The 10731-nt window shown below is 45.8% G+C and overlaps 1 long non-coding RNA gene across 1 annotated transcript; it reads left to right on the forward strand.

The window, feature by feature from the left end:
* The first annotated feature begins 704 nt into the window (after nt 1-704).
* Nucleotides 705-10033, forward strand: LOC148006007 (uncharacterized). The gene is made up of 4 exons (XR_015621442.1): nt 705-1077; nt 1438-1541; nt 2793-2961; nt 9925-10033. It is a non-coding gene; the product is annotated as an uncharacterized LOC148006007 (long non-coding RNA).
* The last annotated feature ends 698 nt before the right edge of the window (nt 10034-10731 follow it).

A 10731-nucleotide genomic window follows, 5' to 3' on the forward strand; every position in this document is an offset into this window, starting at 1 on the left:
GTAGGACTTGGAGGGCTGTGTACACACTGAGCCATCTTTCCAGCCCATCTCCTGATCTTTTTCTTTTCTTTGTGCTCTCTCTCTCTCTCTCTCTCTCTCTCTCTCTCTCTCTCTCTCTCTCTCTCTTTCTCTCTGTGGGGCATGGGGGTGGGGTTGCAGGCTGTCTTTGTTTACCCAGGACAGTCATGAATCATATTCTGTAGAGCAGGCTGACCTTGAACTCATAGAGATCCACCTGCATCTGCTTTCCTAATGCTGGAGATTGAAACCCTGTGCCCACACCACCCAGCCTCATGACCATTCTTCTAAGACAGCTTGTATGAATTACTTTTTGCATTCAAAAGAATGACCTTCCATGCTGGGAAATGATAAGCGATGGCTCAGTGGTTAAAACTGATTGCCCTGCAAGCAGAACATGAGTTCAGAACCTAGCAACCATGGAAAGAGGTGGCCATGGTCTTCTCACTTCTCATTACCCCAGCCCTGTTAGGGTACCTCATAAACTAGAGGCCTGCTGGCTGACAGCCTGGCTAGAGACAAAGAGTTAGGGTCAGGTAAGATGCTCTATACCTTAGAAGTATGGTTAGCTATTCATTGAGCATTATTAGGTTTACTATTTATTTATGCTTCAACTCAGTGTCTGGGAATGGACACTGCTATTTTGGGCCTTTCTTAATTATCATTAGCATGTCTCCATGTCTGCAGGTACAAGTGTGGTTATCGGAGAGCAACTCTTGGTATTGTTTCTTTCGCCAACTGCATTTACTGACTAATGTCTACCCATAATGACATCTTTCTCACGGCTTTGACGCTCATCTGTCCTTGGATGGGCCTGGCTTGCTTATTATACCCCAGGGAGAACATCTCCATCTACATGGATTTCTTAAAAAAATTGGGCATGTGGGGCTGTTCTTTTTTTAAGGTCCTATTCCCCATTTGATTCTTGATCTGTAAATAAAAAAAGCCATGGGCCAATTGCTGGTCTGAAGATACTCATGGAACTTCTGGTTCCTGGGAGGAAAAGGGGACACCAGGAAGCAAAGATGGAGTTCCCCATGCTCTACAGCGTGTACCCAGGTAGCTGTGTGAGGGCTCAGGAGAAGCAGTGGGCTAGGTTCTCCTCTAGGTGGGAGGTCAGAAATGTCTGGCAGGAACTAGATTCAATTGACCGACTCAGTTAGGGAAGGAGGAGAGCTCAAAGCACTGATAAGAGTGAGTTTTCCAGATGGGAGTTAGTGGTGCCCAGAAATTCTGCAAGAAGACAAGGTGCAAATGATCCGCTCTGTGTGTTTGTCTTCTATTGTGGGATTCAAGGGAAGCTGGGTGGAGGCTGGTATCATGGCCCATTCCCAGAGCAAAGGTGGGTAGAGCAAAATTGCACAAAACATATGGTCATTCTCCGTGAGAGGTGTCTTTCACATTCATTCACCCCTGAAGTAGTTCCTAAAGAAAACGTCTGGGCCATGCTGAGGTCTGTGGTCCCCGCTGATGCTGAAGGCCATGTGGATGTCCGGGATCCATGTTGCAACTGACTGTAAAAGGTAAGGATTGAATGAAACAACCAGAGAGCAGACATTGGCTGGACCTGCTCCACATCCAAGTCAAGATGTGGCATACCTGTAGCTTGGTTTTCATGGGGTTCCCAACAAGTGGAGGGAGACTCCTGCTTAAAGGTGTTACAGGGATGTTGGGTTGGGGAAGGTCTCAGTTTCCTTTAATGGTTTGGCTACTGAGAGTTTGGTTTTACTTCAGTTAGTATATGAGCAGCACAAATGGTTTTTCTCTCTTAAAGATATGGTTGAGTCCAGTGTGTAGTCTCACTTACTCATTTATTTGGGGTACTTTGAATGTATTTTCCACTCAAGGTCCTTAAGAGAGTAGCAGACCACTGATGCCTAATTCTACAGTTTCGCAGAGCAGCATTTGGGGATCCTGACTGACTCACGCTCAATGCAGAAACACTGGAATTGGTCCTTGAGGACCCTAGTTCTTACTGAATTATAAGAGCTAATAAGAGGCATGGCCTGGTAGAAAGTTGGTAGATTATAGGGCTCAAGTGAAGTATCCTATGGGTGTGAAAGCCTCACTCCCACTGCCTCAGGTCAAGATTAGGTCAAGTAGCAGCTTCCTGCCCCAGGTCAAGGCTAGGACAAGTTCCTTTCTCCACCCAGAGTTCTCAAGAGGAGCAGGGAATGTCTTTAAAAAAAAAACCACAGAATGTACTGATAGTCACCTGACTCTCTGGTGCCAGATAAGAGTTCAAAGGAATGTCATATGCTTGCTAGCCAATAGATTCAAACGTCAATATGCTTAGCCAATAAGGTTAAACTGTAACCTTGCTGATTTATCCAGTACCCCTAAAAATTATAAAAACTGCTTGTTGTAGAGATTCAGGGTGTCCCACTAGTCACTCACCATGAGGGATTCAGAGAAAGTTGTCCCCTAACGTGCTGGCAAATAAAACTCTTGCATTTGCAGCAAACTCCACTCTCCTTTCTCATTTGGAGGTTATCCAGGTAAGTAAGACTCATTTTGAGCCCTACAGAGATCTGCCTGCTACTGCTTCCCAATACATAACCACGACAGCATTATTTAACTACTCTCCTCAAAGCATGGAATAATATACTAGATTGTGGGTATTTTTTTTCAAGGTTAACATCTATACACCTCCATTACCCAAGGTCATGCAATCAGGATTAAACAAGACTATCCAGGACAACAGCCTTGGATTCTCTGCACAGATTTAAGGGAGGGGCAAAACAGTACAATCTCAATGATATGTTTCCTCACAGAAGCCAAATGAAGCAGCAAGGAGGACTTCTCTCAGTACTCCTGAAAAGAACGAGATACAGAGCCACAAACCGGAATGGAGACAGTCTGAGGCAGACAGGCAATGGGGGGAAGAGATCTTGAGCATGCATGGTGAGAAGACAGTCAACCTGGGAACACCATCTATGAAAGGTATTAGCTTGTGGGTAGTTCAGGACAGTTCTCTGATGGACTCGGACAGATCCTGATTGCCCCCCCCCCTTTCTCAGAATCATAATTAGAGTGTCCTCAATGCAGCCTCTGGATAACAGGGTTTGGGGCAAAACAATCCAGGCTTGTTTCTGTAACAGGGCCACAGACCTTAGCACAACTGACTCCATGATGCTTGTTATTCAGGCCATGAAACTGAGCATAGAGACAGCACCACCTGCTGCCATGAAAACAAAGGCCTAATCCATAACATCCATAATTTCGAGGACACCTCTAAATGTTCTAACCCTCTTGTTGGCTTCTACAGTTCTGTTCCTAGACAGATGTTTTTGAATCTCAAGTGTGTCAACCCAGAATATGGTTTGTACTTTAAATCTCATCTGGAGAAAGGATTTGTGGTACCCTACTGAGTACCCAATGTAGTTGCAGGCTGGCTGACAAAACTTTCCATTGACTTATATCCATGTCCCAGGAGTCCAGTTTGGAAAACAACCTGGCCTCTAAACCAGCAGAAAGGGTCACACTGAGCTGCTAATCTGGACTGAGACTTTAAAAAATGGCACTTGAACATTGAAAAACAACTCTGACTTGGGCTCTAGGCCTAGCTCTTTCAGATGTCTCTCAATCTTTTCATCTGATTATTCATGAAGAATAACAGGAAAGAGTTTTTTCCCAATCATGGGGGACATGGACAAGCCCAGTGATCAAACACCCATCCAATTGATTAGCCATGGAGCCAGGGACAGACCCACCTGTCTAAGAGCTGTGACTGATACTGTTGGTGTAATGGACCAAAAAAACAAAAAACGAAGTTAGCTCTAGGTCAGGAACTTATAATCACAAACAACACCCTAAGACACAGTTGAGGCTCTCCTCCTAGACAACCAGAACACTGGCTGTTTAATGCCTGTGTGACCCAGTATCAGGCACCAATCCTGGGTCACCCATGAATCTTGTTTGAAAAACTCACTGTCATCAATTCTAGTGCTCCCCTGCCTGATGACAGCCCTCAGGTGTTCATCCACAACTGTCACAAGATAAAAGATGAAACCCAGGATGTGGAAACTATGATAAGACTCAAGCCAGGTGCTTCAGCAAGGAGGACAGTATTGATCAATTTGACCCAGGTTCTCCGATGATGAAAGAAAAGCTCACCACCCTATGCAGGGACAGTTGTCATGCATTTACTACACCCATGTCCTCAGTATGATCTATAGAAAGACGGGGCTTCTCAACTACTGTGGGAAAGGACATGGAAAAGGAAAAAGAAAGAAAAATCTCATCCCTCCAAGGGACTATTTAGCTTCAAATACAAATTACTGTCCTCCATTCCTGTATTCCTGACATGGCTGACCAAAGTGGTCACCCTGAGACCACTGGGACCCATTGGTAACTGACGAGACACCCATACCTCGTGCTGAATGAGACTCCATTTTAAAGAGGAAACACATAGCTCAGACCTACAGGTTGATGGAGGACACTAGAGACACAAATCTCTCCGAGAAACAAATGGCAGGACCTTAGTAATTGACCTTCACCAGACTACTCTTCTGGGGTCCATCAAACTTTCTGAGTTGCTCAAACTAACGTGCTATAACAAGTCTGGATGTCTAATGTGGGATGTCTCAGCCAGACATCAGGTTTCTGCTCAAGCAAATTTTTAACAGAGAGCCTTAGCCAGGAAGGGGTGTGAATGAGAGACCAACACACTGGCAATCCCTGGAAAAACACACCTCATGGAGATCAGCATGTGCGGAAAGGCTAAGTGGACTTGGTAGCTGTTATAGATGCGTTCTCCAGGAGGGTGGAAGCATTCTGCACCGAGACTGAAATTACTCATACAGTAGCTTCGAAGCTCCTCCTTCTTTATCCTCTCCCTAGCAGTGGAGTCCTACGATGGCCAAGGTTCCATAGCAAAACTGCTCAATTAATTTAGACATAGACTGAAAACTTCACTGTGCATAAAGAGTTCAGGGCAGGTAATAAAAATCAACTAAACATAAAAAGAAACTCTAACAAAGCTGACACAAGAGACCATCAAAGAGTGGATAGACCGCCTTCCTTTGTTTTCCTTGGGGTGTGCTGAAACCCACCTTGGGAGGGATTTGCCCACTCTGAGGTTAGGTTAGGAAGACCTTGCTCATTGCTTCCCAGGATTAGAGACCAACAGGTGGCAGAACTCTAACGATTTCTTCCTCAAGTCCCTCCAGTCCCCATCAAGGCTGTTCATCAGACTATCCAAGAGACCCAGCATATGTCCAATTCTGCCACATTTCACCTTACTGGAGCCCAATGATATCTGTGCCAAAAAGTCACTCAAAGGGGCACTGGGACAGGCACAGAAAGGACCCCACAGTGGTTCTCTACTCCGATGGCCATAAAGGTTGCTGGCCTTACACCCAGGCCTGAAAGTGGAATGCCACAGAATCTGCTATCAATGTCACAGATTACGGACCATTGAAATTAAGGGTTAATTGCACCCGAGCCCCTTTTACTCCTTGCATCTCAACCTCCTCCTGAATCTTGTGCTTTGTCGTTTGGGTTTGAGTACAGGTCTGTGGTCTAACCTACCCTCAGGCCCAGAGTTGGGAACAAGAAGGTATTAGCTAATTTGAGTACAGACCCGACCCCCATGTTCATGTTGAGTTTTACTCACCTGAGCCCACTGTCTGCTTATAGTGTAGAATTAGAGAAATTCTTCTTGTGAGATATAAATACATGATTTACAAATCTATAATGCCCAGTGGCTGAGTCTCCTTGTTGCCAGGAACAAGGGAGTTCTCATTGCAAAAATTAAGGTTGTGAGACTGAGGCTTTCTGAAAAATTCCATAAGAAATATCCAGAACAACAGGAAAACATGGGGCACCAGACTCCATGACACATGAAGACTGCCTAGGGATGGAGTCAGTCATTCTGTACAGAAATCACTCAGAATCGCAGATTATCCTTGTACACCCAGACCTGTTATTACAAAGACATAGGAATTAACCCGCTGGTCAGCCATTTGGCTGACAAAATCTTATGTCTCTATGTTATTGGCTCACTCTCTTTTCTGTCTGAATCTTGCCTTTTGAAAAGCTTCAGCAGGAATTCAGACATGACGAATCGACCCTCACAATCGAGGTAGGGTTGTGGTAATGGTGGTGAGAGATAGAGTTTTAAATTAGCCCAGAACACAGCATCAGGACCTGACTTAGGAAGACAGATTGTTAAAATTACAAAAGAACTGATTCTGACACACTGACACTTCAGGTGTGAGTAGCTGTTCTGCCCCTGTGATGTTTGTTTAAGCCCCCTTTGTGCCCTCCAACCATTGCGTCTTGCAGAGAGCATTCCAAGAAACCGGCCTGCCCAAAGCCTAACCAGATGTGTTTCAAATGCAGATGCTTCGGGGGCTGGGGATTTAGCTCAGTGGTAGAGCGCTTACCTAGGAAGCGCAAGGCCCTGGGTTCGGTCCCCAGCTCCGGAAAAAAAAAAAAAAAAGAACCAAATGCAGATGCTTCATCAACTCTGAGAAACATTTACACTGACAGGAGAAGAGATAAGATCTACTCTCGAAATAATGAGGACCTGACCACCCGACCCTTCTCCTGATTTAGTAGCTCTGTTCCAGGAACCAGGGGGCCATAAAACCTGTTGGTGTCCCCTTATCTCCTGGAGCCATAAAACAATTGGACAATCCTATAACTTGTGATATCTTTGGCATTCCCTTTTGACATCCCCTCATCCCCTGGGTCTCACAACTTCTTCCTTTAAAGGCCCTTCTCCCAGCCATTCGGGGTCGACACCTCTGTCTCCTGCGAGAGATACGTGTCGGTCCAGAGTTCTCCTTAATAAACCTCACCTTTTGCATATTACATTCAAAATCGGTCTCTCGTGTGTCTGGGGTCTGCGACTTCTCGATACTTGAGGGAGGGTCTCCCTACAGAGATCTTTCAGTGGTAGTGACTTTCTGGTTCAACAGAAACACTCAATGGGACAGCAAGTCACCTCCTATCTTCCGGCTCAAGTTGAGTATTGGATTTGGTACTGAACTCATTCCTCCCCAATACTCCACAGAAAGCCAAAGTAAAAGGGACTCACACTGTCATTTCTAGAGACACCCCCACTGACCACATTAAGTAAATGTCTCAGGAGAATGCTACTGGTTTGCAAGTGTGATGATGGTTCCCAAAGGTGCCCCAGGGAGCCATCCTGGTGTTGGCAAGGCTGGATTCACTTATTTGCTTGTTCATCTCTTTGATTGTTGGTTTGTTTTCCTGACACAGGGTCTCTGTAGCCCTGGCTGTCCTGGAACTTGCTATGTAGACCAGGCTGGCCTTGAACTCACAGAGATCTACCTGCCTGTGCCTCCCTTGTACTGAGATCAGGGTGATGTGGAAAAGTTGCTGGACTTTTCCACTTTCTATCTTCCTTCCTTCCTTCTTTCTTTCTTTCTTTCTTTCTTTCTTCCTTCCTTCCTTCCTTCCTTCCTTCCTTTCTTTCTTATGAGACAAGACTTCATGTAGCCCAGGCTAGCCTCTCTCTTCTTTTGTATCGATGGATGACTGTGTGGTCGTTCTCTCATTACCTGCTCTGTGCTGGTATTCTATGTACTACACACACCCAGCCCTGTGCTGAGGATCAAACCCATGGCTCTGTGAGTGGTGGGCGAGCAGTCTGCCCTCTGAACTACATCTCCGTTCGTGTTTTAGTCCTTTGATATTTATCATCATGATCCCCTGTGGAGCATGGCTCTTAGGTCATAAACAAGTCACCCATCAAGCACTGAAAGGGCTCTTTTGACTAGATTAACAGTCATTCAAATGACTTGGCAACATGATCTGTGGATCCCACACTGAGAACAATATTTGTGAATCTCAGATGGAAACAAATGAACCAGGGAGGAGAGAGATCCGTGGTTAAGAGCACTGATTGTTCTTCCAGTCCTGAGTTCAAATCCCAGCAACCACATGGTGGCTCACAACCATCTGTAATGCAATATGATGCCCTCTTTTGGTTTTTCTGGGGACAGCTATAATGTAGTCATGTATAATACATAATTACATCTTTAAAAAACAAAAGGAAACAAACAAAAATTCCATTCAGGTGGATCAGAAGAGGAATTTTGATACCCAAAGTGTGGTCAGTCTCTCAACATAAAAAGACAGAGCAGAAGTTTAAAAATGTCGACTAAAACTAAATTTGGGCTTACAAGGCCTCTGCACTTGTATAAACTGGAGTGTGTATACCGGAGTCCTCACAAAGGAGTCCACAGCCAATCGTTGTAGCCCTGTATTTAGAGAAGCCCCCAGAACATCAATGTAGCATCTGGCAAGTAACACGAGTTCTAGTAAACAACGCCTTCCCGTGCTCATTATCACCAAACTTAAACTCAATGGGTTTGAAAATGTGGGAGGGGCTCCTTCAGACAAAGCAGTGTTTCCATGGGACACTGAGGGAGGGAGAACATGTCATTGGGGTTGGTGTGGATATGCTCACAGCCCAGCGTGTAGAGATGTGTGAAATTGTCACAGTTATTTTTTGAAGCTCCTATAAATTCAACTTGAAATTTGTGCTTGCAACATAGAGCTTTCAACTACAGGCTGCCAGTTCCTCAAGTCACCTTTTGCAAGGCAAATGCCAGGCAGAGCCAAGCTGTAGGCTCTCTAGACCAGCAGTTCTCAACATGGTGGGCTGTGACCCTGGGAAGCAGATGATCTTAAATGACAGGATCACATGGGTCAAATATCAGAAACCCTGCACATCAGAATTACATTACAATCTATAATATTAGCAAAATTACAGACATGAAGGAGCACACAAAATGCACTGGGGGTGGGGGGTGGTCACCACAACCTGAGGAACTGCGCTAAAGGTTTGCACCCTTGGGAAGGTGGACAACCCAGTGCCATAGGCATGATCAACTTCTCTCCTGTCATGCCACTTCTACTATGTGTCTATAACTTTTTAATGTCACATTTCAGGAGGCTCTTAGCCAGCTGGAGTTCTGCACCCTGCCCTCTGGCTGAGCTGTCCTGCTCAAACATTCCCTAGCATACCTCTGCCTGCTCAGGGCAGCTCTCCCAGGCAGGCAGACCCCTCCACACCCAGCCTCCCTCTTTTTTTTTTTTCTTTTTTTCTTTTTTTCGGAGCTGGGGACTGAACCCAGGGCCTTGCACTTGCTAGGCAAGCGCTCTACCACTGAGCTAAATCCCCAACCCCACCCAGCCTCTTTCTTGAGCTTCCAGCTGTCTGCAGTGCTTATCTGAACACAGATAAGCTCATCTGGGCATGTCAGGCTTTTTCTGACTCCCCACAGAGTCTGCTCAGTGGGTTCCCGAGCTGGGCTGGGCACCAAGACCTGGATTCTCCATGCTGCCAGTGCCTAGTTCTTAGGGAGGCTGCAGATGAGTCCAGCTGTGACCAAATGTCTGCAGGCAAGGACTCACTTCCAGTGCAGATGTGCTGACATGGCCGCTATGCTGACAGAAGTGTGTCCCCACCCTTCCTGCAAACCCAGCTATTGCAGCAAGGTTAAAGAACTCTGCCCCAGGCTTCCCAGGCACTCCAGACTCTTAGGCAGGAGGCACAATAATCCAAGGTTGCCATGGAATACTGAGTGGGTTGAAGACTAGGCCAGGCAGGAAAGTTGCTTGTTTTGTTTTGTTGCAGATCATTGGCAAGGGCTTTGAGTCTAAAGAATCTGGCTCCCTTCTGGACCTTGCAGTAATACAAAGCAGCAGAAAACAGAGAACAGGGAGGGGTGGGCAGTTTAAGCTCTGTCCCACACATTAGGGAAGCTGACAGGCCTCGCCCAGGGAGGGTCCACCTTGGGTATCTGTAAAATATTCAACTTAGGCAGTGTGTCAGACAGCGTGGGGGCTGGGTTAGGGGCCCTGCTGCTTTATTCACATTGGGGATCACATTTAGTGTAAACTTAAAGATATTTCTTGTTGTTTCAGGAGGGGGAACTCGGAAATCCCAGCAAATGGGAGGCAGAGGCAACAGGGTTCACAAGTTTAAAGTCAGTCTGCAGACAGAGCTTCAGGTCAAGACACCAACACAATGACAGCTTGTCTCCAAAAAGCAAAACAAACAAACAACCGAAAAATGAAAAAATAAAAATAAAAAAAACACGGAAAAAAATAGAGTGAGAAGTCATTTTAGAGGTGAGACACTTATACATCACCGACCGTCAGGAAAATCCAAAGAACTCGAGTGTCCTCCCAAGCATTGTAACAAAATAAGATGGCTGGGTGACTTGAATATCTGAATTTTGATTTCTCAGAGTTCTGCAGGCAGGACTCAGAGACAAGGTGCTGAAGTGAGCCTTGGCCTTTCTTGGGCGCTCTGTGCAGACGCCTACATCCTCCCTGTGGGTTCTTAGCCTCCCTACCCTACACTACACACACACTCACACACACACACACACACACACACACACACACACACACTTCATCTTCCTACAACACCAGACATATTGTCATATTCTCTTTCTTTCTTTCTTTCTTTCCTTCTTCCTTTCTTTCTTTCTTTTTTTAGGTGTGGTGTCTCATGACAGGGTCTCACTAAGTACCCCTGGCTGTCCAGGAACTCACTATATAGCCCAGGCTGGCCTCATACCCACAGAGGTATGCCTGCCTCTGCCTCCAGGGTGACTCCCCGGCCTAGCCCCAGGCATTTTCTAAGTAGTAACTTCATTTAAATTCATGGAAGAACTCCACTGTGAACACAGTTATATACTTAAATGTTGGGGACTAGGCTCTTGG

Source organism: Rattus norvegicus, chromosome 5 (assembly GCF_021556685.1).
Source record: "Rattus norvegicus strain SHRSP/BbbUtx chromosome 5, alternate assembly SHRSP_T2T, whole genome shotgun sequence".
Taxonomy (NCBI): domain Eukaryota; kingdom Metazoa; phylum Chordata; class Mammalia; order Rodentia; family Muridae; genus Rattus; species Rattus norvegicus.